This window comes from Pan paniscus, chromosome 15 (genome assembly GCF_029289425.2).
Source record: "Pan paniscus chromosome 15, NHGRI_mPanPan1-v2.0_pri, whole genome shotgun sequence".
Lineage (NCBI taxonomy): Eukaryota > Metazoa > Chordata > Mammalia > Primates > Hominidae > Pan > Pan paniscus.
In genome coordinates, this window is record NC_073264.2 from 57,492,599 (window position 1) to 57,517,110 (window position 24,512).

General features: G+C 38.8%; 1 long non-coding RNA gene across 2 annotated transcripts in view; it reads left to right on the forward strand.

The window, feature by feature from the left end:
- The window catches only part of LOC134728896 (uncharacterized), a 116,894-nt gene that overhangs the window by 65,046 nt on the left and 27,336 nt on the right, over positions 1-24,512 (forward strand). The window contains exons 6-7 of one of the 2 annotated variants that reach the window (XR_010109757.1): positions 14,310-14,394; positions 16,324-20,291. The exons of the other annotated variant lie outside the window; for it this stretch is intronic. This is a non-coding gene — a long non-coding RNA (uncharacterized LOC134728896). Of the gene's footprint in view, positions 1-14,309; positions 14,395-16,323; positions 20,292-24,512 lie in introns of those variants that run through there. 2 annotated transcript variants of the gene reach the window in all.

The following is a 24,512-nucleotide window of genomic DNA, read 5'->3' on the forward strand; positions in this document are numbered from 1 at the left end:
TGGTGTGGATCGTCCTTGACCACGAGGCCTGTGTACTGAATGAGGCACTTGGAATCAGCTGAAAAGGCATCAGAGAGTCACTTCTGAGTTCTCAGTAGTCACTCCAGTCACCTATCTTTCCTCCTCACTTTCCTGTTTGCCCCACCCCTGGCCCCTCTAATTTCCCATTGTCCTTATTCAATTGCACTTCACTAAATATTTGTGAATGTTTATACTTCCTAACAAGACATATTCATGTAGCTGAACTTGAGGATATTTTATTCATATCCATCAGCTGCAGAGAAGGGAGAAGAGAACAAAGGGGAAAGAAAGAAGTTTGCTCCTAAACTGTGAGACTGTGTTCCAAACAGCCAGAGAGGCCTAGACTCAAATCCTTGTTCTACCATTTGATATCTGAGTGCCTCTGGAAACCTACTGAACATCTTTTAGCCTTAGTTGCCTTATTTGCAAACCAGACATAAAAATACCTACATTTCAGGGTTGTTGTCAAGGTTAGAGACAGTGTATAAGTTCCCAGCTCACGGTAGATGTTGAGAAGATAGTTGCTATTAATATTTTACGTAGCGTTTTATATATATAATTTTACATCTTGCTTTTCTTGCTTAGCACTATAATATGAGCATTTTGCCACATTCTGAAAAACTCTTTGTAAACTTCATTTTAAAATGCTAGAGAAGCCACGTGCAGTGGCACACGGCTGTAGTTCCAGCGCATGGGAGGATCACATAAGCCTAGGGGTTCAAGTCCAGCCTGGGCAACATAGTGAAACCCTGTCTCTAAAAGAATATATTAAAAATAACATACCAAAGAGTAGTTAATCAAACAGATGTACTGTAATTATGTAACTTATTATTAGATCCTTAAGTCCTTCCTTCCTTCTTCTTTTCCTTCCTTTCCTTCCTTCCTTTTCTTTCCCTCCATCTCTTCTTTCTTTCTCTTTACCTCCATTCTTCCCTCTTTCTTCCTGCCTTCTTTCTTTCCCCCTCTCTTTCTCCTTCCTTCCTTCCTTCTTTCCCTTATAAAGGTGCTACAATGAACTCCTCTAAGCACAAAGCTTTATCTACATTTAGGCTCACCTTCCATGGGCTTTATTTCTGGAAGTCAAATTACTTTGTCAATGTGTATGGATGCTTTTAAGTATCCTAGTATATAATGCCAGATTACTTTCCAGAATGCCTACCAGCTGCATGTGGCCCATTTCACTATATCCTTGGCAGCCAGAGCAGACACCACAGGTTACCTACCCAAGAGTCATTATTTCCCCCTTTTCCCTGTTACTAGTGGCTTAATTTCTTCAGATGTCCATGCTTCCTCTGAGAATAAATCCTTATCAGCCTAAGCCGAATTTGCTAATCTCATTTCTCTCACTAGAGATTGGTTTAGAGATGGGCATGTGACCGAGCTGGGGCTAATGAGATGAACTGTGACGTTTACTAGGTAAATGTTTTTCATTCTTAAAAATAGACCAGAACAGTCTCCTTTTGTGTGTAGAACATTGTTATGTATGCACATACACCTTGAACTATGACAGTTTGAGAATAAAACCAGTGGAGGATGAGAGACTGATAATGCTGTTGAACCCTAAACCAACTCAGGAGCTGTCCTTCCTTGGGACTTCTTTGTATGTGAAATAATATATTATACATACTGTTTTAGAAGTTTGCTTTGGGTGTTGATATTGCAGCCTAAGCATTCTAACTGGAACACTAGCATTGTAATTATTAAAGATCTTTCTCAAATTAATTCAAACATACACACACACACACACACACACACACGTCTTAATTTTGATTCAACCTGCTGTTCTTTAATTACTGATGAGAGCACGTGCTTATTCATATCTTTGTTAATAATTTGCATTGTCTTTTCATAAACTATCTGAAAAGATTTTTGAAAGATCAGTGGTCCACAGAAGAGGATCATTTGCAGACTAGACTGAGCAGATGAATGTGGCATTGAGGGCACAGTTAAGGTCACGTTGGAACTAAGCCTCCAGATGTCCAAAAACTCCTGTTGCTTGTCATGCAAATACTCCTCCAACTTGCAAAATGTCTTCAGCCCAGGGAAATCAGCTTCTGTCCAAAATATGGTAATGATGAAAGTCAGTCTTTCAGGACTCTTTGCTTATAAAAAGCTAGACCCTGGATGGCATTCTCTCAACAAGGAGACAAGAGGTCTGGCAGGCAAAAGAAAAGTAAGACTGAAAATGAAGGAAGGGTTGAGCAAGAACAAATACCTGCTAAGGACCCACTGCCCAGGACACATAATGCATTTCTCTCTGCTTTTTGCTGGCATTCCCAGTTTCAAGTCACTGTGGTCCTCCCATCCCTTGCCCAGTTAAGCTTATCTATGTGTCCGTTCTAGCATAAGAATGTTTTCATTAGATTTTCCAAATAGAGAAATGTTTTTCAATTACTCTGGTTTTGAAATAAACTTTGAACACAGGCATTGCAGCAAGAGTCTCTGATTCATTTCCTAGAAAAGGGAACATATGAAAATGAATCACCCTCCCTTTTTATTAGCACATCAGAGAGGCACAGAGTACTGAGTCATCAGTATTAAGGTAATGTATAATGGTCAGGTAATTAGAAATTTAAATGGCTTGGGTTTAATAGGAGGTTTTCAATATTATGAATAGTCAGTGAATTCAAGCCTGACTGAGAAATGCCCCAGATGAAGTCTTGCCGATGGGTGTATGTATAATACATGGGTAAGGTTGTTTTATAAGAGGCTTATTGACTTTATGTTCAAAGCTCTAGTACCTTCCATCAAAGTCTTGTTCTAAACCATTGTAAATTAACAGATCAATAGTTAATGGTACTGCCAGCCAAGTTTAAAGCCAAATAACTCAGATTCCAAGACAACTCGATTTTACTCATTTGTGATTCAGAGGCACTTTGGTAGACAAATTGATGTTTGTTTAGTCAATTTGTATATCCAAGGTCTTCAGCCTGAACCTACTTTCATTAAGCCCACAAAGACCATCTGCAGAGTGGGGCTGACTAATCTGAAGCTTGCTTCATTTTTGTTTGTGTCAAGACCTTTTATTGTAGAGATCCTTCACTAGGGGCATCTTGTATGATTAAATCTGATCGTCTGTGGTAAGATCTTTAAGATCCTGACTAAATAAAAAGTGGGCTTCATTACGAAGTTGGGAGTGAGAGAACATGAGAATGTGTGTGAGAGAAAAAAAGTACATTTTTAAAAGAAATATGAAACAGTTTGAGGGTGGGAGAGTGTGTGTTGTGAGGTGTACATGCCATGTGGCCTGTGGATGTATTGATGGGTGAGGAGTGTTTATGCCGCTTTCCATTGCCTGTTAGCTGTGCCCACCACTTGGGGATTAAAAAATAGTATTTCTCTAGCTTTAATGTGAACTCTGTTGGGAGGAAAGAACATAGAGGAAAAAAAATAGATCGTGTGTGTTTCTGGCTGCCTGCTCTTTACATGCAAAATTATAAAATAAATAGGATCCCAAAATAGTACTGTCTCTGCTCCCAAAGAGATCTTCCACTCCGCTCTGAATTATAAAATCCTCTGTTAAAAAAGGACTAGATAATGAATTAGGCTCACGTGGGAAAAATATAGGAGCAGGAGGCAAGACTAATTTAATGGAGGGCTCAGGCTCAGCAGAGCTTGTTGATGTTTGTTGGAGGAGAGTAATATCTCAGTTCTCAGTCCTGGTGGGAATGGTGCTGTTCTGGGGATGCAGACCCCAAACTGTGGTCATGAGCTTTTCTTTCCTTCCCAAAAGAGCTCTGGGTGAACAATACCAAAGAGCCTTCCCATTTAGTCACAAAACCACTTAATTGTTTAAGACAGATAATATTTCTTCAACCCTGACATGCCCAGCTGTCTGGTAGTAGAGAGCTATCAAAGCTTTGGCTAAGAAGGCCTGAGGTTTCATCATCTCCTCCTCTCCCTTCCAGCCCCAAGCCACATGATTTTTCATTTGGCATCCAATCACCAAAATCAGTACAGCACTTGTATCAGACCCAGATTCCTGGGTCGAGATTCTAATCCTGAATCAGAATCTCTGCAAGTAGAGCCCAGGAATGAGCCTTTTTGACTTGGGCCCCGGTAATTCTTATGCTCATCCATGTTTTTATGCTAAAAGTTTAAGAGCCACTATCATAGTTTCTTTCTTTTGAGCTTCTTTTTTTTTTCCTTTCCATTTCTAGCTAAGATCACCTTTGCCTCCTCCTCCTCCTCTTCTTCTTCTCCTTTCTTCTTTCTTCTTTAATCCCTATAAAAAGAAGAGCATTTTGATGAGATTCTGGAAGCCTTTATTGTTCTGGTGTGGTGGCAGGTTGGCTCTGGTTGGTCATTTGACTGTGACTCAGTTTGGGTCTTGCCTAATCCAGGTTGGATATCCCTGAGAGAGCCACGCTAATCACTTTAACGTTGGTAGTAGGCTACATGTACTCTACTCTGTTCTTCAAAAGACATTTCATTGGACCAGGGGAAGAAATGGTGTCAGAAGACAAAATAACTCCCCTATACTAATCCAGCCTCTGCTTTTAATATAACTGTGAAAATGTCCTCAATGACTTTAATATTATTAATAATTTCTTTTATTATATAGTCTGTATAGCCCTTAACCTGAAGAATAATGAACTTAATGTATAGCAAATTCTTAATTATTCACTTTGTGGATTTTTCTAATGTAATTTTTTTATTCCAAGGTCAAAGTCTCCAGTGCTCAGAACCCTGCCAAACTGCTATCTCTCAAATAGTTTAAGCTAAACATAACTGGAAAGGTGTATCTGCTACATAAGTATGGATTCTAGATTTTGCTGTAATTTTGTTTCAAATCTATGGTTTTCGATTAAGGGCTATTGATTATTATTATTATTCACATGTGTTAGAGGAAAGATCCAGCTTTTTTTACACATATTTGTTGTTGTTCCCCCCTTTTGTAAAGATAACTTATGGTGATTAGAGAATAGTTCTTAATTCATAAATTATTGAAGCTACAATGAAGAGTTTTCATTTTCATGAAGATGTCTTCTCAAAGCTTACCCAATGCTGTAGAGGAAGCTCTTTAAGAGAAGGGAAAAGTCAGACTTAAAGGTCCCTACCCTATCAACTGGGAAGACACAGCTCCTTGGCCAGGATCTCTCTTGATCTCCTTATTTCTGTTCCAGCTTCATTTCTGGATAGCCTGACATTTGTCAAGGCTGTAGACAGGAAGACACTCCAACATTTTGTTCTGCTCTTTCCCCAATCCCATCTCCACCCTCCAGTACTGCCAGAGAGATCCGCACACCTCAGAGCAGGATTTGAAGGCCAAGCCAACTGATAGCTGACACTTCCACCAAGGTCGGACAACCAAGGTTTCCCAACTCTGACTTAACCCTGTAGGCTCCAATGGGACTTAACCCAGGCTTCTGTTTGACCATCTCACACTGTATTATTAGCTCTATTTGAAGCCCGACTTTTCCTTTTTAATTGTGGGTACATAGTAAGTGTATATATTTATGGAGTACCTGAGATATTTTGATACAGGCATTCAATGCATAATCACATCAGGGTAAATGGGGTATCCATCACCTCAAGCATTTATCCTTTCTTTGTGTTACAAACAATCCAATTATACTCTTTTAGTTATTTTTAAATGTACAATAAGTTATTGTTGACCATAGTCACGATGTTGTGCTATCAAATACTAGGTCTTATTTATTCTAACTATATTTTTGTACCCATCAACCATCTCCTCTTTTCCTTCCTCCTCATATCCTTCCCAGACTCTGGTGACCATTATTCTACTCTCTGTCTCTCTCCAAGAGAGTAGAATGAGTTTAATTGTTTTAATTTTTAGCCCTCACAAATAAGTGAGAATATGCGGTTTGTCTTTTCAGTGACTGGCATATTCCACCTAGCATAATGGCCTCCAGTTCCATCCATGTTGCTGCAAATGACAGGATGTCATTAGTTTTTATGGCTGAATAGCACTCCATTGTGTATATGTTCCACATTTTCTTTATCCATTCATCTGTTTATGGACACAGGTTGCTTCCAAATCTTGGCTATTGTGAAAAGTACTGCAATAAACATGGGAGTGCAGATATCTCTTCAATATACTGATTTCCCTTCTTTTGGGTGTATACCTAGCAGTGGAATTGCTAGGTTATATGGTATCTCTAGTTTTAGTGTTTTGAGCAACCTCCAAACCGTTCTCCAGTGGTTGTACTTATTTACATTACTGACAGTGTACAAGTGTTCCCTTTTTTTCACCTCCTCACTGGCATTCATTATTGCCTGTCTTTTGCATAAAAGGCATTTTAACTGGGGTAACATGATTTCTCATTGTTTTTGATTTGCATTTCTCTGACGATAAATGATGTTGAGCACCTTTTCATATACCTGTTTGCCATTTGTATGCCTTCTTCTGAGAAATTTCTGTTCAGATCTTTTGTCCATTTCCTAATCATATTATTAGATGGTTTCTTATTGAATATTTTGAGCTCCTTATATATTCTGGTTATTAATCCCTTGCTGGATGGGTAGTTTTCAAATATTTTCTCTCATTCTGTAGGTTATCTCTTCACTTTGTTAATTGTTTCCCTCACTGTGTGGAAGCTTTTTAACATAATGTGATCTCATTCATCCATTTTTGCTTTGGCTGCCTTTGCTTGTGGGATATTACTCAAGAAATCTTTGCCCAGTTCAATGTACTAGAGAGTTTCACCAACGTTTTCTTGTAGTAGTTTTATAGTTTGAGGTCTTAGATTTAAGTCTTTAATCCATTTTAGTTTGATTTTTGTATATGACAAGAGATAGGGGACTAGTTTCATTCTTCTGCATATGGATATCCAGTTTTCCCAGCATCGTTTACTGAAGAGACCATCCCTTCTCCAGCATATGTTCTTGGCACTTTTGTTGAAAATGATTTCACTATAAATGTATAAATTTATTTCTGAGTTATCTATTTTGTTCCATGGTCTATATATCTGTTTTTATGCCAGTACCATGCTGTTTTGGTAACTGTAGCTCTGTAGTATAATTTGAAGTTAGATAATGTGATTCCTGCAGTTTTGTTCTGTTTGCTCAGGATAGCTTTGGTGATTCTGGGTCTTTTGTGGTTCCATATAAATTTTAGGATTACTTTTTCTATTTCTGTGAAGAATGTCATTGGTAATTTGATAGGGATTGCATTGAATCTATAGATTGCTTTGGGTAGCATGGACATTTTTACAATATTAATTTTTCCAAACCATGAACATGAAATATCTTTTATTTTTTGTGTCCTCTTCAATCTATCATATCAATGATTTATAGTTTTCATTATAGAGATCTTTCACTGCTTAAATTTATTCCTAGGTATTTTATTTTATTTGTAGCTATTGTAATTAGGATTACATTCTTGATTTCTTTTTTAGCTTGTTAGCTGTTGGCATGTAGAAATGCTTCTGACTTTGTATCCTGCAACTTCACTGAATTTGCTAATCAGTTCTAATAGTTTTTTGGTGGAATCTTTAGGTTTTCCAAAATACAAGATCATATTATCGGCAAACAAGGTTAATTTGACTTCTTCCTTTCCAATTTGGAGGACCTTTATTTCTTTTTCTTTTCTGATTGCTCTAGCTAGGACTTCAGTACTTTGTTGAATTGCAGTGGTGAAAGTGGGCATCCTTGTCATCTTCCAGATCTTAGAAGAAAGGTTTTTAGTTTTGCCTCCTTCAGTATGATACTAGCTGTGGGTGTGTCACATTTTATTCTTTTTTCTGTTTTTCTGTTTTATTCTGTTGGGGTATTTTCCTCCTATACCCAGTTTTTTGACTGTTTTTATCATGAAGAAATACTAATTTTATCAAATGTTTTTTCAGCATCAACTGAAATGATCATATGGCTTTTGTCTTTCATTTTGTCGATATAATGTATCACATTGATTGATTTGCATATGTTGAACCGTTCTTGCATTCATGGGATAAATCTCACTTGGTCATGGTGAGTAATTTTTTTAATGTGTTGTTAAATTCAGTCTCCTGTTGAATTCAGTTTCCTAGTACTTGCTGAATTCAGTTTCCTAGTACTTTGTTGACAACTTTTATGTCAATGTTCATGGGGAATATTGGCTAATAGTTTTCTTTCTTTCCTTTTTTTTGGTGTACTTTCTTTGGTTTTGATATTAGAGTAATATTGGCCTCACAGAATGAATTTGGAAGTATTCCCTACACTTCTATTTTTTGAAATAGTTTGAGTACAATTGGTATTAGTTCTTCTTTAAATGTTTGTTAAAACTGAGCAGTGAAGCCATCAGGTCCTAGGATTTGCTTTGCTAAGAGATTTTTTTTATGGCTTCAGTCTCATTACTTGTTTTTGGTCTGTTCAGATTTTAGGTTTCTTCATAGTTCAATCTAGGTAGGTTGCAGGTTTCTAGGAATTTATTTACTTTATTTAGGATTTCTCATTTATTGACATATAGTTGCTCATAATAGTCTCTAATGATCCTTTCAATTTCTGTGTTTTGGTTTTAATATCTCCTTTTTCATCTGATTTTATTTATTTAGGTCTTTTTTCTTTCTTTCTTACAGTGGCCAAAGGTTTGTTGATTTTCTTTATCTTTTCAAAAAACCAACGTTTTGTTTCATTGATTGATATGATTTGGTTGTGTTTCCACCCAAATCTCAGCTTGAATTGTAACTCTCATAATCCCCATGTGTCATGGGAGGGATCCAGTGGGAGGTAATTGAATCACGGGGGCTGTTCCCCCCATCCTGTTCTTGTGATAGTGAGTTCTCATGAGATCTGATGGTTTTATAAGCATCTGGTGATTCCCCTGCTGGTACCCCTCTGTCTCCTGCTACCATGTGAAGAAGGATGTGTTTGCTTCCCCTTCCACCACGAATGTAAGTTTCCTGAGGCCTTCCCAGCCATGTAGAACTGTGAGTCAGTTAAACCTCTTTTTTCTTTTTAAATTACCCAGTCTCGGGTGTGTCTTTACAGCAATGTGAGAATGGACTAATACATTAATCTTCTGTATTGTTTTCTTCATTTCAATTTTACTTACTTCTGCTCTAATCTTTGTTTCTTCCCTTCTACTAATGTTGGGTTTGGTTTGTTCTTGCTTTCCTAGTACTTTAAGTTGTATCATTAGGTTATTTGAAGTTTTTCTTCTTTTTTAACATAGGTGCTTATTGCTATAAACTTTCCTCTTAGTACTGTTTTCAGTGTATCCCATAGGTTTTGATATGTTGTGTCTTTATTTTCACTTGTTTCAAGAAGATTTTCCATTTCTTAATTTCTTCATTGACCCAACGGTCATTCAGGAACATATTATTTAATTTCCATGTGTTCGTATAGTTTCAAAAATTCCTCATATTATTGATTTCTAGATTTATTCCACTGTGGTCGGAGAAGATCCTTAATGTTATTTTTATTTTATTGGCTGTTTTAAGGTTTGTTTTGTGACCTAATATATGGTCTATCTTTGAGAAGGGTCTATGTGCTGAGGAAAAGAATGTGTATTCTATATCTATTGGATGAAATGTTCTGAAAATATCTATTAGGTCTATTTGTTCTATAGAGCAGATTAAGCCCAATATTTGTTGATTTTGTGTCTGGATAATCTGTCCAGTGTTGAAAGTGGAGTGTTGAAGTTTCAAGCTATTATTGTATTGGGGTTTGTCTCTTTCTTTAGCTCTAACAGTATTTGCTTTGTATATCTGAGTGCTCCAGTGTTTGATGCATATATATTTATAATTGTCATATCCTCTTGCTGAATTGACCCCTTTATCATTATATAATTACCTTCTTTGTCTCTTTTTATAGTTTTTGTTTTGAAATCTATTTAGTCTGATATAGCTTCTCCTGCTGTTGTTTTTTTTTCTTTTTTTGGTTTCCATTGGCATGAAATATTTTTTCCATCCTTTTGTTTTCTGTTGACATGTGTCTTTATGGGTGAAGTGTATTTCTTGTAGGCAGCAGATCATTGGGTCTTGTTTTTTTATCCATTCAGCCACTCTCTGTCTTTTGATTGGAGAGTTTAGTCCATTTACATTCAATGTTATTATTACCTAAGCACTTATTTCTCCCACTTTGCTTTTGTTTTCTAGTTGTTTTGTGGTCTTCTTTTCCTTTTTTTTCCTTCCCTTCTGCCTTCCTTTAGTGAGGGTGATTTCCTCTGGTGGTATGTTTTAAATTCTTGCTTTCTATATTTTGTGTATCTGTTGTATTTATTTTATTTGATGCTTGGGAATAATATTGTATAATCCATTGTTTTAGACTGACAACACTGATTACATAAACAAACAAACTTACAAACAAGCAAAGAAAACACTAACAAAAACTTGACACTTTAACTTCATCCTGCCACTTTTTAACTTTTTGTTGTTTCTGTTTATATCTTTATTATACTGTCTATGTTTTGAAAAGTTGTTATAGTCATTATTTTTGATAGGTTCTTTTTTTGTCTTTCTACTTAAGATATGAGTAGTTTACACATCAAAATTACAGTGTTATAATCTGTGTTTGTCTATGTACTTACTATTACTAGTGAGTTTTGTAGCTTCAGATGACTTCTTATTGCTCATTAATAGCCTTTTCTTTCAGGTTGAAGAACTCCTTTAGCATTTATTGTAGGACAGGTCTGCAGCTGATGAAATCCCTCAGCTTTTGTTTATCTGGGAAAGTATTTCTCCTTCATGCCTGAAAGATATTTTCACTGGATATACCATTCTAGGGTAAAAGTTTTTTTCCTTCAGCACCTTAAATATGCCATTCCACTCTCTCCTTGTGTGTAAGGTTTCCACTGATAAGTCTACTGACAGATGTACTGGAGTTCCTTTGTATGTGATTTGTTTCTTTTCTCTTGCTAAAAGTAGCAAGATTCTTTCTTCATCCTTGACCTTTGGGAGTTTGATTATTAAATGTCTTGATATAGTCTTTTGGGGATTAAATCTGCTTGGTGTTCTATAACCTTCTTGTACTTGAATATTGATATCTTTCTCTAGTATTGGAAAGTTCTCTGTTATTATTTCTTTGAATACAGTTTCCATACTCTCTCTCTCTCTACCTCCTCTTCAAGGCCAATAACTCTTAGATTTGTCCTTTTGAGGCTATTTTCTAGATCTTCTGGCATGCTTTATTCTTTTTTATTCTGTTTTCTTTTGTCTCCTCTGACCATGTATTTTCAAATAACTTATCTTGAAGCTTACTAATTCTTCTGCCTGATTAAGTCTGCTATTAAGGGACTCTGATGCTTTTTTCAGTACATCAATTGCATTTTTGAGCTTCATAATTTCTTCTTGATTCTTTTTATTACATAAATCTCTTTGTTATATTTATCTAATAGAACTCTGAATTCCTTCTCTGTATTATCTTGAATTTCATTGAGCATCCTCAAAACAGCTACTTTGGATTCCATATCTTAAAAGTCACATATCTCTGTCTATCAGAGATTGACCTCCTGATGCCTTATTTAGTTTATTTGATTAGGTTATGTTTTCCTGGATGGTCTTGATGCTTGTGGATATTTATCCACATCTAGGCATTGAAGAATTAGGTATTTATTGTAGTCTTTGCAGACATGTTCATGCCTGTCCTTCTGGGGAAGGCTTTCCAAGTATTCAAAGAGACTTGGGTGTTATGATCTAAGTTTTTGGTCACTAGAGCCATATCTGGATTAGGGATTATCCCAAGCCCAACAATGCTGTGGCTCTTGCAGACTCATAGAGGTACTACTGCCTTGGTGGTCTTGGGTAAGATCTGAGAGAAATCCCTGGGTTACCAGGCAGAGATACTTTTCTCTTACTTTCCCCCAAATGAATGGAATCTCTTTCTCTATGCTGAGCTGCCCAGAGCTGGGGGAGGGGTGATGCAAACACCATCACTGGGATTGCACTGGGTCAGACCTGTAACCAGCACAGCACTGTGTCTCACCTAAGGCCCTTGGTGACCACTGCCTGGCTATAGCCTCTGTTCATTCAAGGTCCAAGGGCTCTACAACCAGCAGGTGGTGAATCCAGCTAGGCTTGTGTTCTTCTCTTAGGATGGCAAGATCCCCCCAGCCTTAGGAGGGTCCAGAGATGCCATCCCAGAACCAAGGCCTGGAGTTGGGAACTTTCAGAAGCTACCTTGTGCTCTATTTTGCTGCAGCTGAGCTGGCACCCAAGCTACAAAACAAAGTGTTTCCCAGTCTTCTCTCCCTTTTCCTCAAGCAGAGGAGTTTTTCCTTGTGGCCACTACTGGCTAGGCATGTGGTAAGTACTGCCTGGCTACCACTGATATTCACTCAAGTCCCAAGGGCTCTTCAGTCAACTTGTGGTAAATGCTGCCAAGCCTAGATCTCTCTTTCAGGGCAGTGGGCTCCCCTCTTGCCCAGGATGTGTCCAGAAATGTCATCCAGGAGCTAGGGCCTGGAATGGGGGCCTCATGACTCTGCCTGGTGCTCTGTTCTACTGTGGCTGGGCTGGTATCCAAGTTGTAAGACAAAGTCCTCTTTACTTTCCCCTCTTCTATCCTCAAGTATAAGGAAGGAGTTGTGAGCTGTACTGCCTGGGGTTGGGGAAGGGGTTATGCAAGCACTCTGTTAGCCCTCCCAGCTGGTGTCTCACTAGGTTGTGTGCACCCCAAATCCAGTGGCTCTGAGCCCAGCATAGCACCAAGACTTGCCCAGGAATTGCAGTCCTTGTGGCCTAGAGTGCTTTTCAAGTTTATTTAGGATCATAGAGTACTTTAACCTATGGTGGTGGAGCTTGCCAGAGTTCAGTTTCTGTCTGCTGGGATGGACAATTCCCCTCTGGCTAGGGCTCATCTAAATGTTCCCTCTGTGGGTGCTGGCTGAATTCTTCCTTGTTTTATTTTCCACTGTGATAGGGTAGAAGTGAGATCCAATGCAAAGTCCCACAATCACTGCGTAGTCCCTCCCCAAGTGCACAGATTTTCTCTCCATGCCACATGGCCACTGCTGGAGGATGGGTGGGGGGTGACATAAGTGATTCAAGACTGTCTTTCTTACCCCCTTCTGTATCTCTTTTCTTAATATGATGTTAAATCCAGGTACTATGATTACTCCCCTAATTTTTGGTTCTTATGAAGGTGCTTTTTTGTGTGGATAGTTGTTGAATTTGGTGTTCCAGTTGCGGAGACCATCACTGGAGGGTTCTATTCAGCCGTCTTGCTCCATCTCCTGAAGCCTGACTTTTTTGAGCATGCCCTAACAGTATGTCCATATTTGTTTAAATTGTTATGACATCTAAATAGTTTTCAACTGAGGTCAAATATTTTTAAGGATAAGCTGGTCTGTAATGACTAGAGTGGCCACATAGTTCATCACTCAAATCTGAACAGTATCAAAGGTGAAAAGAGGCACTAACTGGGTATGATGCTGGGGCCACAGATGTCAGACTGAACAATAATTTCACCAACAAAGCAAATGAGAATCTCCTGCAAATGTCCTGGAATCATGTCCTTTGATTTGCCTTTGGAGAGGAAAGACAGAGCAGAGTAGAGAAAGAAAAATGGAGAGGCAGGAAGAAAAAGAGAAAGGAGAAGAGGCAAAGTGAGAGGAGACAAGAAAAGGGCTGGACTCATTTTAGCATGATATCTGATTGATGAAGTCCTAGCTTCTAAAATACAACAACTGGGGCCCTCCAAGAAGACTAAGAACAGAGAATGAACCAAAGAATCTAAGGTGAGGTCTCCTGAGCTGACCCCACCGTTAATCCAGCTGCTAAGTCCACATTGTTTGATTTTTTCCTAGTGTACATTGTGGGCTGTAGCTGACCTTGGCAGGGATCACGATGCTGGGGAAACACAGTAGTGTATATATGGCTAGAATATATGTATAGTTTTTCACCCCTCTTGTAACCCTTGATCCTTCTGTCTATGTAGGCATCACTACCTAAGGAAAGGAATAACTGGGAAGAAAGCAAATAACACAAAATGAGTCAATTAATTAGTTTTTTAGTTTTTAAAGTCTTGGCCTCAGGAGAACAGAACTGGAGTGTGTACAATAGATGTGGGAGAAGAAGTGATGAATAATAAAAAAGAAGCTTCCTAAATCCACATGGCTCTCCCTCCTTTAGGCCAAAGTGTGCCCCAAGCTCCCTTCATCAACCAACCAGGAAAACAGAGAAAGCTTGTTCTTTCTCTGAAAACAGAAGAAAGGAGAGCTTAGATCAAGCTTGTTCAACCCGCAGCCTGCAGGTCACATGCAGCCCAAGATGGGTTTGAATGTCACCCAACACAAATTCATAAACTTTCTTAAAACTTTATGAGATTTTTTGCAATTTTTTTTTAGCTCATCAGCTATTGTTAGTGTATTGTATGTATGGCCCAAAACAATTTGCTTTCTTCCAATGTAGCTAAAGGAAGCCAAAAGATTGAACACCGCTGTCTTAGATGGTAATGAGTCCTGGATGAAAAAGCCTGCACCCAGCTCTCTTCCTGGTAGGTACCAGGAAGAATGTTCCACAACAGGAACTCCAGATATGTTTTGGGATTGTAGTACAGAAGAAACCTGTGTTTACCTTCTCTGGTAGACTCGAGAAAGGAGGCAAGACCCCCAAGTAAGGATGGCTGTCTACTCTGCCCTGGTAGATAAGTTTGAAAATGTCTCAGAGTAGACCTGTGAATGGTGAGGTTGGGGTACTGGGACAGTAGAATTATACTTGTGTACCCAAGGGTACCAAGGAAGTGACACATGGCTGTGGATGGTCCCACCAAGTTTTCTGTGGTCCCAGAATGGCATGGAGACATCAAGGTATTGCCACTCAAAACCAGATCCAGAGTTACTATGGTATGGTCTGACACAAGGGATGACTTGGCAATGACCAGCAGGTGTCCTTGTCCCATCTAAGTAGCTATGCTAGTGAAGAGTGCAGCCAACTTAGATGAGATGCCCTACATTCCTAACCTTCATTCAGTAGCACTGTGTAATCCTCAAACTGAGATGCAATCACAGGGGAAAGGCAGGTATCCGGAAATGACTGAAATTAAATTTCTATTGCCTGGAAGAAAAGGGGGTCATTGTAAGTATTAACTCTTTCCACACCTGGGTTTGTGAACTGAGATTTGCATATACCACATATAGAAACGTGTATACCTGCACCCCATCCTATGCCCTTACACCTCCAAGTCTAGGCAGAATGCCCCATCAGGGCAGCAAGTACCTCTAATTTTCCCTAGTGCTTTTAAACATTGTACCAATTCTGTGAATTAGTCCCTTTGTGTTGATTTTATAGTCACGACTGCCATGAAGAATTTCTCTCTCAAGTCTTTCATTATTTGTGTGTTTTATGCACCATTTCCCTCTAGAAAACAGCCATCTGCTCAGAAATCAGTATAATTGCATCACCTCCATGTTCCTTTCACTGGAGGCTTGACCTTAGATGATGTGGACTTCTAATATCTAAATATTCTTATCCAATGAGCCATGACTCAACACAATTGGAGCGAATGTTTTAATAAGATTACCTGGAGTAGGGTGGGGGTACATCTCTCTTGGTTAGCACAACTAGAATGTGCAAAACAAAAAACAAAAAGGAGGCTCTACTGCCCTTCAAGAGAACTCTGCTGCCTTTCATGCTCTTAGAAGTCTGAACTCAGACATTCAAGTAACCTCATTCAGTATAAGTTTGATAGATGAGCACTAAGTTAGCTTCATGATTTTACAGCAGGTAAGACTTCTTTTTTTTGAGACTGAGTCTCACTCTATTGCCTAGGCTGGAGTGCAATGGCACGATCTTGGCTCCCTGCAACATCCACCTCCTGGGTTCAAGCCATTCTCCTGCCTCAGCCTCCCGAGTAGCTGGGATTACAGGCATGTGCCACCATGCTGGGCTAATTTTTGTATTTTTAGTAGAGATGGGGTTTCACCATGTTGGCCAGGCTGGTCTTGAACTCCTGACCTCACGTGGTCCACTCGCCTCAGCCTCCCAAAGTGCTGGGATTATAGGCATGAGCCACTGCACCCGGCCTAGGTGAGACTTTTAAGACCCAAGCTACTTTGGGAGGCTGAGGCGAGCGGATCACGAAGTCAGGAGATCGAGACCATCCTGGCTAACACAGTGAAACCCCGTCTCTACTAAAAATACAAAAAGTTAGCCAGGTGCGGTAGTGGGCACCTGTAGTCCCAGCTACTCAGGAGGCTGAGGCAGGAGAATGGCATGAACCCGGGATGCGGAGCTTGCAGTGAGCCGAGATCACGCCACTGCATTCCAGCCTGGGTGACAGAGCAAGACTCCATCTTAAAAACAAACAAACAAAGAAACAAAACCCAAGCTAACAAGTGTGTTAAAACATGTCAGTTTTTTCTATATTTTGTTGTAACTTTACAAACTTGGTGTATTTAGGTTCCCTCCCCCACTTTCTCCACAGATATTCTAAGTTGCAGGGAAGGCTGAAGCTTCTAGCAATGGGAAGGAGGGGTTGGCCTTCATTATGGACTGGCATTCACTGAGATATTGCTTGCACCATCTGGTCTTTGGACATCACACCTTTAGCCCAGTGTCTTTGTTTCCTCTTTGGTATCAGATTAGCATGTCCATGTACTCTGTGTATCCCTCATCCCAACCAAAAGCTCCTTCAGATCCACTGGGGCCCTTTATATCACTCCCTTGATATATCCAGAAGTAAGGCAAACTTCCCTTCTGTGTGTGTGCAGGAGAGTTAGACAAATGTGAAAGCCCTCTTTGGCCCCATCGTCTCTCCTGTTTTGTTGCTGCACCATGCTGTCTGGACTGTCTTTAAGAGAACCAGCCAGGTGAGTACTGTATTCTTAAAAATCTATTGTCTTACTGTAAAGCTACAGTAATCAAGGCAGTGTGGCATCTGGTGAAAAAAACAGACAAAGAGACAAATGAAACAGAATAGAGAGTCCAGAAACGGACCTGCATGATTGGTCACCTGATTTTTGGCAAAGTAGCAAAGGCAATTCAATGGAGAAAATGTGGTGCTTTTTTGTTTTGTTTTGTTTTGTTTTTTCAACAAATGTTGCTAGAACAACTGGAACATCTGCATGCAAAAATAAAAATAAAAATAAAATTTAAAAAAGACCCATCTAGATAAAGCCCTTACACTCTTCACAAAAATTAACTAAAAATGGATCATAGACTTACATATAAAACAAAAAACAATAAAATTCCTACAAGATACCATAAAAGAAAACCTAATTGACCTTGGGTATGGAGATGACTTTTAAGATACAAAACTACAGGCATGACACATGAAAGAAATAATTGATAAGCTGGGCTTCATTAAAATTAAAAACTTCTCCTCTGTGAAGGACAATGTCAAGGGAATGAGAAGACAAGCCACAGACTGGGAGAAAATATTTGCAAAAGAGACGTCTGATAAAGGACTATTATCCAAAATATACTAAAAACCCTTCAAGCTCAGCAAACAACCCAATTAAGAATAAGAAAACAAACAACCCAACTAAAAATGGGCAAGGCTGGGCACCGTGGCTCATGCCTGTAATCCCAGCACTTTGGGAGGCCAAGGCAGGTGGATCAGTTGAGGTCAGGAGTTCAAGACCAGCCTGGCCAACATGGTGAAACCCTGTCTCTATTAAAAATACATAAATTAGCCAGGCATGGCACCTGTAGTCCCAGCTACTTGGGAGGCTGAGGCAAGAGAACCGCTCAAATCTAGGAGGCAGAGGGTGCAGTGAGCTGAGATAGCACCACTGCACTCCAGCCTGGGTGACAGAGTGAGACTCCATCTCAAAAAAACAAAAAACAAACAAACAAAAAAAATGGGCAAAAGACCTAAACAGAGATCTCACCAAAAAAGGTATACATATGGCAAATAAGCATATGAAAAGATGTTCTACATCATATCTCATCAGAGAAATACAAATTAAAACAACATTGAGATATGACTGCAAACCTATTAAAACGGCCAAAATGCAAAACACTGACAACACCAAATGCTGGTGAGACAAGACAACAGAAACTCCCATTTATTGCTGGTGGAAATGCAAACTGGTACAGCCAATTTGGAAGACAGTTTGGTATTTTCTTACAAAACTAAACATAGCCATACCGTCTGATCTGACAATTATACTTATTAGTATTTACCCAAACAAATTGAAAAATTATGTCCACACAAAAATCCGCACACTGATGTTTATAGTAGCTTTACTTATAATTGTTAAAACTTAAAAGCAACCAAAACGTCCTTAAGTAGGTGAATGGATAAACTGTAGTATATCTAGACAATGGAATATTATTTACCTCTAGAAGGAAATGAGCTATCAAGCCATGAAATGACATGGAGGAATTTAAATGCATATTGCTAAATGAGAGAAGTCAATCTGAGCAGGCCACATACTGTATGATTCTAATTACAATATATGACATTCTAGAAAAGACAAAACTATGGAGACAGTAGAAAGATTAGTGGCTGGCAGAGGTTGTGGGGAGGGAGGAGTGAATAGACAGAGCACAGAGGGTTTTTAGGGCAGTGAAATTACTCTGTATGATACCAAAACGGTGGATACATGTCTTTATACATCTATCAAAACCCTTAAAACATACAACACCAGGAGTGAGCCCTAATGTAAACTGTGGACTTTGAGTGACAATCATATGTCAATGTAAGTTCATCCATTGTACCACTCTAGTGGGGGATGCTGGTAGTGGAGGAGGTTCTGTGTAAGTTGGGATAGGAGCTATTTGGGAACCCTATACTTTCTGCTTGATGTTGCTGTGCACCTAAAACTGCTGTAAAACACAAAGCTTATTAATTAAAAAAAAAAAAAAAATCTATTGTCTGGCCCAGAAACTTGGCTCTGGCTTGAGTAGTGAAAAAATCTCTTCCTTCAAGGCTATTGTTTCTGCTACATGTTTAGAATACGTATTTAGCAATTCAAAGTAGAGAGTCGACCTTCTGACCTTTCCTGCTATCTCTGTGATCTCTTGTATCAGAGGTTCCAACGTGAAAAACTATATGACCCAAATATGCATCCGCAATATATTTTTATGTTTGAGTTCATTTTTTATATTTTAAATCCAAGATGTTTCTTTTCCAATAAGAGGAGCCAGAGCTTCTTGGAGAAGTTGCTGATTCCAGGGCTAGGGCGAGGAAAGCAGAAGATGAGCCTCTGAAACATGTTGCCATCCCAGAAAATAAGGAAGTGCTCAAAATAGGATGAGGCATGACAAAAGCACATCACAGCCAAGCCAATTGGAAGGCACTCCCAATGGGCAAATCGAGAACAATTTGAGCAACAAAATAACAATAATAATAATGGATTGTAATCCATAAAATAAAATAAATATCCATACTACTATAAATAATTGAATAAATAAATAAACAGGGGAAAGGGATAGGACAGCTTTTCCTTACAGAGGAATTCTAATTAATAAATGTAGAATGAATGCAGGAAATATATCACCACTAGGCAGATATTACATTAAACAGTAATCATTGTAGGCAAGATCCACTGACAGATGTTAAAATCAGTGGACTAAAGTTTAAGAGGAAACAGGATACTTGTAGCTTCAAAGTATTGTCCCCAAACTATTGGTTTATTGGGTAAAAAAAAAAAAAAAAAAAAAAATGAAAACTTTACAGTGGAAAAACATGGCAGACACCACCTTAACTGAATGATCAAAGTAAGCATCACCACTGATAGGACATATTGACGTCATGTACCCCCAATATGATGCACTGAGATGGGCACAGCATCACTTTTGTGGTATTTTTGCAAAAAAATGCAAAAATCTCAACTTCATCATGAGAAAATAGAAACACTCTACAAAATAATTGACAAGTAGTCATCTAAAATGTTAAAGTCTAACATTTAAGTCTTTAATTCATCTTGAATTAATCTTTGTATAAGGTGTAAGGAAGGGATCCAGTTTCAGCTTTCTACATATGGCTAGCCAGTTTTCCCAGCACCATTTATTAAATAGGGAATCCTTTCCCCATTTCTTGTTTTTGTTAGGTTTGTCAAAGATCAGATAGTTGTAGATATGTGGCATTATTTCTGAGGGCTCTGTTCTGTTCCGTTGGTCTATATCTCTGTTTTGGTACCAGTACCTTACTGTTTTGGTTACTGTGGTCTTGTAGTATAGTTTGAAGTCAGGTAGCATGATGCCTCCAGCTTTGTTCTTTTGGCTTAGGATTGACTTGGCAATGTGGGCTCTTTTTTGGTTCCATATGAACTTTAAAGAAGTTTTTTCCAATTCCATGAAGAAAGTCATTTGTAGCTTGATGGGGATGGCATTGAATCTATAAATTACCTTGGGCCATAAATACCATAGAAGAAAACCTAGGCAATACCATTCAGGACATAGGCATGGGCAAGGACTTCATGTCTAAAACATCAAAAGCAATGGCAACAGAAGCAAAAATTGACAAATGGGATCTAATTAAACTAAAGAGCTTCTGCACAGCAAAAGAAACTACCATCAGAGTAAACAGGCAACCTACAGAATGAGAGAAAGTTTTTGCAATCTACTCATCTGACAAAGGGCTAATATCCAGAATCTACAATGAACTCAAACAAATTTACAAGAAAAAAACAAACAACCCCATCAACAAGTGGGCAAAGGATATGAACAGACACTTCTCAAAAGAAGACATTTATGCAGCCAAAAGACACATGAAAAAATGCTCATCATCACTGGCCATCAAAGAAATGCAAATCAAAACCACAATGAGATACCATCTCACGCCAGTTAGAATGGCAATCATTAAAAAGTCAGGAAACAACAGGTGCTGGAGAGGATGTGGAGAAATAGGAACACTTTTACACTGTTGGTGGGACTGTAAACTAGTTCAACCATTGTGGAAGTCAGTGTGGCGATTCCTCAGGGATCTAGAACTAGAAATACCATTTGACCCAGCCATCCCATTACTGGGTATATACCCAAATGACTATAAATCATGCTGCTATAAAGACACATGCACACGTATGTTTATTGCGGCATTATTCACAATAGCAAAGACTTGGAACCAACCCAAATGTCCAACAATGATAGACTGGATTAAGAAAATGTGGCACATATACACCATGGAATACTATGCAGCCATAAAAAATGATGAGTTCATATCCTTTGTAGGGACATGGATGAAATTGGAAACCATCATTCTCAGTAAACTATCGCAAGAACAAAAAACCAAACACCGCATATTCTCACTCATAGGTGGGAATTGAACAATGAGATCACATGGACACAGGAAGGGGAATATCATACTCTGGGGACTGTGGTGGGGAGGGGGGAGGGGGGAGGGATAGCATTGGGAGATATACCTAATGCTAGATGACGAGTTAGTGGGTGCAGCACACCAGCATGGCACATGTATACATATGTAACTAACCTGCACAATGTGCACATGTACCCTAAAACTTAAAGTATAATAAAAAAAAAAAAATTGTACAAAAACATGCCTGCCAGCATTTTGACTGTGTTGAAATGCTGTGCCAGTATTTTGATTCAGATTGTGTTGAATCTACAGATAAGTTTGAACGAGAATGACCATTTTAATAATAGTGTCTTTAATCGACGAATATGGAATGTCTCTCCATTAATTTATATGTTCTTAATATCTTTCAGCAATGTTTTGTAGTCTTCTGTGTACAAGGCTTGCACTTCTTTTGTTCAATTTATTTCTGAGTGTTTTTATCCTATTATGAACATAATTTTTACTTAGTTTCACTTTTGGATTGTTCATTGCTAATGCATAGAAATAAAATTAATTTTTGTATCTTGATTTAAAAAAAAAAAAGTCAGGAAACAACAGTTGCTGGAGAGGATGTGGAGAAATAGGAACACTTTTACACTGTTGGTGGGACTGTAAACTAGTTCAACCATTGTGGAAATCAGTGTGGTGATTCCTCAGGGATCTAGAACTAGAAATACCATTTGACCCAGCCATCCCATTACTGGGTATATACCCAAAGGATTATAAATCATCCTGCTATGAAGACACATGCACATATATGTTTATTGCAGCACTATTCACAATAGCAAAGACTTGGAACCAACCCAAATGTCCAACAATGATAGATTGGATTAAGAAAATGTGGCACATATACACCATGGACTACTATGCAGCCATAAAGAATGATGAGTTCATGTCCTTTGTAGGGACATGGTTGAAGCTGGAAACCATCATTCTCAGCAAACTATCGCAAGGACAAAAAACCAAACACTGCATGTTCTCACTCATAGGTGGGAATTGAACAATGAGAACACATGGACACAGGAAGGGGAACATCACACACTGGGGCCTGTTGTGGCGTGGGGGAAGGGGGGAGGGACAGCGTTAGGAGATATACCTAAGGTTAAATGATGAGTTAATGGGTACAGCACACCAACATGGCACATGTATACATATGTAGCAAACCTGCATGTTGTGCACATGTACCCTAAAACTTAAAGTATAATAAAAAAAATTAAAAACAAAATAAAATGTTAAAGTCATGAAAGACAAGGAAAGACCGAAACTAAAGAAATACAACAATTAGGCCGGGCATGGTGGCTCACGCCTGTAATCCCGGCACTTTGGGAGGCCGAGGCGGGCGGATCCTGAGGTCAGGAGTTTGAGACCAGCCTGGCCAACACAGTGTAACCCTGTCTCTACTAAAAATACAAAAATTAGCTGGGCATGGTGGTGGGCATCTGTAATCCCAGCTACTCAGTAGGCTGAAGCAGGGGAATCGCTTGAACCCAGAAGGCGAGGTTGCAGTGAGCCAAGATCATGCCACTGCACTCCAGCCTGGGCAATAGAGTGAGACTCTGTCAGAAAACAAAACAAAACAACAACAAAAAAATACAACACTAAAAGCAATGTGGGATCCTGGACTGGATCCTGGAACAGAAAAAGAACCTTAGGGGAAAACTGATGAAATTTGAATAAGCACTGCAGTTTAATTCTTTATAGCAATGTTAACTCATAGTTCTGAGAATTATACTATGGGTATGAAAGCTGACAATATTAGGGAAAGCTGGGTGGAGAGTATACATGAACTTTCTGCAGTATTTTCCCAGTTTTTCTACAAGTCTAAAATTGTTTAAAAATAAAAAGTAAAAAAAAATCAAGATATTTCACACATGTAGAATCTGGATTTTCATGTTATCTGGAAAAATCGAAAGATCCTTACATGATTATTGGTCATGGAGAAGTAGTAACTAATTCCTTCACAATAGGGCATGTGTTTTTCGGTTTGCCACAATCCCTTCCCCTTCTATTGTACCACATGGGGCCATGTTTTATTTATTTATTGTGCTATAAAGCCTGGTTCCAAGAAGCATTTGGTTTGGGGATCCCTTGCTCAATAAGAATACAATGTTCCAGGCCAAATGATCTACCTGTTGTTTTCTAAACAAGCTTTGTCTTAACCCTTCCATATTCCCACTTTTGCACAAGCTGTTCCATCTGAGTGGATTTTCTGCCTGTATCCTCAATCCTATTATTTTAGTCTTCCCTATCCTTCAAAACCTAATATGCAGACCACTTCCTCTATGAAGGCTGTGTCTATCCATTGAGTTCATCTCTCCCCCCTTTGAATTAGAGCATCTGATATTCCTTGGAAAATGGTACCAACTTTCATTCATTATGTACTGAATAGTAGCTATGTGTCAGGCACACTTTCCTAAGTGCTGGTGACACCCAGATGAGCAATATGTCATCTTTGCTCATCAATGATCTTTCAGGCCTGGAGGAAGGCAGACAAGAAAACCAGCATTAGAAGTTATGTGAGACGCATTATGATAAAACTATGCGTAAAATTCTAAGAGTGCTCAGAGGAGAGGACTTCTTAAGGGGTGAACCACTTAAGTTGATTCTTAAAAGAAAGTGAGATATTAGGTAGGAAGTGCTAAGGACTGGGAATTAGGGAAGAACCTTTAGATGAGGAAACAATTTAATCAAAGGCCTGGAAGCCTGAGAGGGTAACTGCAAGCAGCTTGGAGAGCATGTGTTTGGCAGGTGAGGCTGAACAGGTAGGAGCACACAGCTTTGTGCAGTAGCCAGATTTATATGTAACATCACTCTCACTCAACTATTAACTCCTTGAGGGTAAAAAATTGGAGACAGAAGGAAAGAACATTAAACTTCAAGTTAAAAGATCTCACCTCTCTCTGCTGTTTACTAGAGTTTATGCCATTAATAGTTAAGGAGTGTCTACTTATAAGCTGTGTGATCTTGGGCAAGTTACTTAATATGTCTGTGCCTCAATTCTTTCATTTATAAAATACTACCAGCTGCACAGAGCATCGAGAGAAATAGTAATGATAACCATAATCACCATAGACACCAACCAGAATGGAGGCTGGACCAGTGAGAAATGGACACTGGCTATAAAAATCCTCTAAGTGCAAATGGTGTATTTGCTGATCATCAGCCACAGGTGCAAGGAATTAATGAGCTGATCTGTGTAAACAGCACGCACGGTGCCTGGCACAGAGTGTGCAATTAATAAGAGTTAGTTACTAGAACTATGTGCTACACACCAGTGTATTTTCTATCTTATTTGAATGCTAATTCTTACAACAATTCTGAGACAGATGTTGTTCTTTCAAATTTAATGTTTGAGGAGAGTGAAGTTGAGA